At 38.0% G+C, this 5,942-nt stretch overlaps 1 long non-coding RNA gene across 1 annotated transcript; it reads left to right on the top strand.

The window, feature by feature from the left end:
- The first annotated feature begins 431 nt into the window (after positions 1–431).
- LOC144578815 (uncharacterized) lies at positions 432–2,740 on the top strand. Its single transcript, XR_013525249.1, has 2 exons — positions 432–680; positions 2,371–2,740. It is a non-coding gene; the product is annotated as an uncharacterized LOC144578815 (long non-coding RNA).
- Positions 2,741–5,942: the final 3,202 nt, after the last annotated feature.

Raw genomic sequence — 5,942 nt, 5'->3', positions numbered from 1 at the left:
AGCCTTGGAAAGTTCTGGGATTACAGGCGTGAACCACCTCACCTGGCCTCCCCTATTATTAACATCCTGTATTAGTATGGAACTTTTTTTCACAGTTATTGAAGCATTATTATTGGCTACAGTCAATTTTTTATTCAGGTTTTGTTAGTTTTTACCTAATGTCCTTTTTCTGTCCTGTGGTCTTACCCAGGATGCTACATTACATTTAGTCGCCATGTTCCCTTTGGCTCCTTTTGGCTGTGATGGTTCCCATTTGGTTTTTATCTCCCCTTTAACCTGAAACAGCATCTCCCTTCTCATCTTACAGCATGACCCACAGTTTGGATTTCTCTACATATTTCCTTGTGGGAGTCTTTAACTTCTTCCTCTATTCTTTGTATTTCTTAGAAACTGAAAGTTAAAATTAAAAACTTAAACATTTTTTTGCCCAGAATATTTCATAGGTGACTCTGTGTCCTTTACAGACTGTCCCACAGGACTGGAAGATTAGGATGAAAAAGCTGGGAGAATGAGAGACGGACTGATGTGTAAGAATGAGAAGCCCATGGCAGAGTGGAAATAAAAATTCATCTTCTTTAGTTCAGAGGCAGCTATCTCCAATGCCTTTACTTCTTTCTCTTCTTTCCTTGGAAGGTGCTCAGTAAACTTGACCCAATCCTGCACATGGATTTGCATTGTTGGTGAGATGGCGTTATTTTGTTTTTATGTCTTAGACTGTGGCTGGATGAGTTTATTCATGAACTTGCATTAAGTGAGGCAAAATTCACTTATCAAAAAACTGCATGTATTTGACTCAAGATTTTCTAAACTTCTGGGGCTGGTTAGACACCTGATAAGATATTTTGATATGTCTTGGGAAGAGTCTCTGGCTTAATTTCTGTTTTCCTTTTCTTTATTTAAAAGAGAAAATGAATTACAGGGTTAGTCATATGAAGCTACACACATAAAATTGCATAGAGCTGGCTGGGTACAGTGGCTCATGCCTGTACCCCCAGCATTCTGGGAGGCAGATATCCACAGATCATCCGAGGTCAGGAGTTTGAGACCAGCCTGACTAACATGGTGAAACCCCATCTCTACTAAAAATACAAATATTAGCTGGGCTTGGTGGTAGGCACCTGTCATCCCAGCTACTCAGGAGGCTGAGGCAGCCCAGGAGGTGGAGGTTGCAGTAAGCTGAGATCATGCCATTGCATTCCAGCCTAGTCGACAGAGTAAGAATATGTCTAAAAAAAATTGCATAGAGCCACACACACACATAGTCACGTGTGTGTGTGTGTGTGTGTGTGTGCACGTGTGTTCATGGTAAAATATGCCTCACTTTATGAATTGTGCCAATGCTGATTTCCTGATTTTGTTGTTGTCCTACAGTTAAGGAAGACGGGAATGTGGCTGAGGGAAGGTCAAGTATGCACAGGGCCTTCCTCTACAGTTCTTTGCCATTTCCTGTGACTCTGTAGTCATTCTAAATTTAAAAAATTGAGGAAATAAATAAGAACAATTTATAGTCTGGACATTATGGCCAGTGAAGAAGGACATGATAGAGAAATAAGTTAAATTTTTAGACAGGAAGCAATCCAATAATTATCATTTGCAGAGAATATGGTTGTCTACTTAGAAAATTGGGTAAAACAGGTTTTGAACTAATATTAAGAGTTCAGTAAGGTACATTATAAAAATTAATAGATACAATTCACAATAATAGCAGCAAAAACAAATTAAAATGTCTAGGAATACACTTAACCAGCATTGTACAGGACCTACAATAAGAAAGGTACTACGTTTATTAAGGGATATAAAAGATGACATGAATAAAGCAAATGAAACTGGAGATGGTGATCTATATTTAACATTCAAAGTTTAAAAGGCAGCCAATTATTTTTTTGGTTGTAGTATAAAAGACAGTAGTGGGCAATTGGAAAGATTTGAATAGGTCTGTAGATTAGATAAGAGTGTTGCATCAATGTAATTTCTTGATTTTAATCATTGTACCATGGTTGTGTAAGAGCATGTCCTGATTCATGAAATACACACAGACATATTTAGAAATAATGGAGCATCATATTTGTAACTCAATTCAAACACTTCAAAATAATTATATATACATGTATATATATAAAAAACTGTTATTGATTGGTGTACATATATAACTAAATTATATGTATATATAAGTTTATGTATGTAACTTTAAATAATTGATGTATATAAAACTATTATTTGTCTATATATTCTTACCTGCATCTGTGTGTATGTTTAAATTTATACAGTTAGAAAGAATGAGGATGCTGTTTTGGGAAACTAGGTGAGGAACATACAGACATTCCTTTAGTGTGTCTATAACTTCTCTGTAAATTTGGGATTATTTTGCAGCAAAAAGTAAAAAAAATGTGGCCAACAGACGAATAAGAGGGAATATATAACTATGAAATATAGGAAGCAGCAGAGGAGAAGATGATGTATTGTAAGTGATATAAGCTGCACCATTTACTATCAAGGTGAGGATAACTATTTTCTAATGAATAGAAGTGCCTGTGTATCATACCGTCGTATGGAAGTCATCATCAGAAGATATAAAATCTTGATGATGTAAAAGGCATCCATGGGTCGTTGAACTTGGGATGCAGAAGAGTGGGGTGGGAGAGTTTTGCTTTTTTGTCATTGACTCCTCTCATCTTTTCTCATTCATGCATTGTGTTGATAAAAATGACAATGTTGGTTAACAAATAAATCATTCAATGACTAGCCCTGGTGTAAGTAGTTAAGAAATAAAAAGGTAATACATTTGGGAAAGATTTGGACTTAGGAGAAACTTAGGAACACTTTGTGGAAGGCGGGCTCCAGCATTTCTGGAGGATAAAATGGTAGCATATCCACAGCACATATAATTTCTCTCCTCCTCCCATCCAGCAAACCTCTCAGAACATATCCCCAGGTGAGAAATTCACAGATGATGACAAAAAAGATATGCACATAGATTTGTCTTGCAGCTCTATATAAGCACAACAACAACCGTAAAAAATCTAAATGCTCAATACAGGCTGAGATAAAATTACAGTACCTCCTTTCAAGGTAGCACCAAAATTTGAGTTTCAGTGGACTATTCAATGACAAGAGAAATCAATAGAATTAGTTGCTGTATTTAAGCTTGTTACAGAATAGCACTTATAGTATGATGTTCACATTGCTAAATAATTATGCATTTTCAATACACCAAAAGCCTGAACTAGAATATAACAAAATATAAATGATAATTGTCTTTCACGTGGTATGTGTCTGTCTGTGTCTGTCTGTTTTATAGTAAGATACTGTTGTTTTTTTGCCATCAGGAAAATAGTTCTTCAGGTAAGAAAGTTCTAGTGCTAAGAATACAGGTGTCAGAAGTAGGATGGTATATTTGTCTCTCTCAAAAATGCATCAGAGAGTCATAAATTACTTTAAAAATCCTCCGAGCTAACCTCCATGTAACCGAATAAGATCAGGTGAATGGCAAACCTGTGGTGCCCACAGAAGTCATGGTTCTGAGACGAGAGGGAAGTGGCTTTGTTTGCTGTCTCCCCAAACTGTCTGACTCTGAACCAGGAGCTTCAATGATTCCCACTGCCCCTCTGTTACAAGATTTCAAAGTGACCCCGCCTCCAGCATAACACCAATACTCTCATTTGGAACGTTGAATCTAAGAGTTCCTTGCCCAGGGCCATCTTGGTGCTTTTCTCCATTTCTCTGCCTCTCATTCATTCATTACATAATTTATGCTTTCAACACATGCTTCAGTGTGCACCTACCCTGTTCCGAGTGCTGTATATGTGTACATTTGAGTGAGATACATGCTTCCTAATGTTAAAAAATACAAAAGGATATACAAGTGAAGAAAGAATAAGTCTTCCTTTCATTCTCACCTTCCAGTCCTAGTTAATTACCTTCCCATTAAATGCAATAGCTTTCTGCCCTTTCTGAAATAATAAACTCTTTCAAAGCAAATGGAACAGGTAAACAAGATTAAAAGGAGGTGCTTAATGTTCAGTGCCCATATATCCTATCGAATAAAATGGACATGGGCTTTCCTTTGTGGTACTTACAGTCTTGGGGATGAGACAAGCAATCCATAACATGAAAGACATAAATAATTTCAAATGGTCAGAAGTGTGGGAGTGGAAAGGAGTCTGATGCTGTGGTAGAAAATATTACTGGGGATGGGGGGCGTGTTGCATCTTCTATTTTCCAGCCACACTGGTCTCATTGTTGCTACTGAACACCTCAAGCAAGTGGCAGCCTCAGGGCCTTTGCACCTGCTGTTCCCTCTGCCAGAATGATCTCACTCATATCTGCATAGTTCACTCCCTCATTATATTTATGTATTTGTTCAAAACTTACCTACTGGTGGAGTGCAGTGGCTCATGTCTGTAATCCCAGCACTTTGGGAAGCCGAGGTGGGGAGATCATGAGGTCAGGAGATTGAGACCATCCTGCCCAACATGTTGAAACCCTGTCTCTACTAAAAATACAAAACTTAGCTGGGTGTGGTGGCATGCGCCCGTAATCCCAGCTACTTGGGAGGCTGAGGCACGAGAATCACTTGAACCCAGGAGGCAGAGGTTGCAGTTAGCCAAGATCATGCCACTGCACTCCAGCCTGGGCAACAAGAGGGAGACTCTGTCTAAAACAACACAACAAAAAAACTCTAATTCTTAGAGATATTTTCATTGACTACACCATGTAAAATATCCCCCATTACATACACACATCACCCCCTATGTTCATATCCTGCTTTATTTTTCTTCATAGCACTTAGATAACATATAATATGTACCTGTGCCTATATGTGTGTATATATTAATACATGTGTGTATATATATGTATGTGCGTATGTATATAGATATATGTATACAGACACACAAAAATATTCTTATAAATTAAATGCATGTTTGCTAAGAAGCTATTGCATTCTAGGCACTATAATAGGCATTGACTCTACGGAGAGGGCTGAGCAAAATTCCTGCCCTCCAAAGTTCCTTTCCAGTTCAGGTACAAGACAATATATGGCTTAGGGCATAATTTCAGGTAGTGATCAGCTACATGAAGGAAAACTAAAATAAAGATATCATGAGTGATAGAAAAGGGAGATCAGGGGAAGTTCTCTGAGGAAGCCACATTTGAGCAGAGACCTGGGTGCAGCCATGACAGGAACCAGGAAGGCAGCTAGGGAATTAGGTGTCCATGTGGAAGGAATTGGATCAATGCATTGATGTGGGAGAAGGTGTGGTGTGTGTGAGGAAGAGCAGGCCAGTATGTCTGGGCACAGGGAGCAAGGGGAAGTGGGGGAAGAGAGGAATGGGATTTTGGGGTGGTGGTGAGCCAACGTTGGAATTTATTCTGAATGAGATTTTAAAAATGAGGAGATTTACAAAAATATTTTAATGTCAACTTTATTGAGGCATAATTTGCATACAATAAATGCTCCCCTTCTAAGCGTACAGTTTAATGAGTTTTGGCCACATCTCCATAACCACCACTCAAGATATAGAATATTTCCATCATTCCAGAAAGTCCCCCGAACCATTTTGCAGTCAATCTCATTGCACCAAGGCAACCACAGATCTGCTTTCTGTCCCCATAGATTAGTTTGCATTTTCTAGATATTCCAATAAATTATACAGTGTATATCTTGCCGGTACTGGCTTCTTTTACTCAGCATAAGGTTTTTGAGATACATTCATGCCGTGTATATTAGTTTGTGTTCTTTTTTATTCTAAGGAGTATTTTATGCCATGGATATTCCCAAATGTGTTCTGTATATTTGTTCATAGGTATGTGAGATTTGAGTGTTTATGAATATTGCTCCTAAGAACCTTCATGTATTGGTCTTTTTATGGACATATGTTTTCATTTATTTTGGAAAAATATCTAGGAGGGGAATTGCTGTGCCATATGGTAAGTGTAGATTT

Source organism: Callithrix jacchus, chromosome 12 (assembly GCF_049354715.1).
Source record: "Callithrix jacchus isolate 240 chromosome 12, calJac240_pri, whole genome shotgun sequence".
In the NCBI taxonomy this organism is placed as follows: Eukaryota; Metazoa; Chordata; class Mammalia; order Primates; family Cebidae; genus Callithrix; species Callithrix jacchus.
Note: the sequence above shows the minus strand (reverse complement) of the source record. Positions and strands in the feature narration are given on the sequence as shown.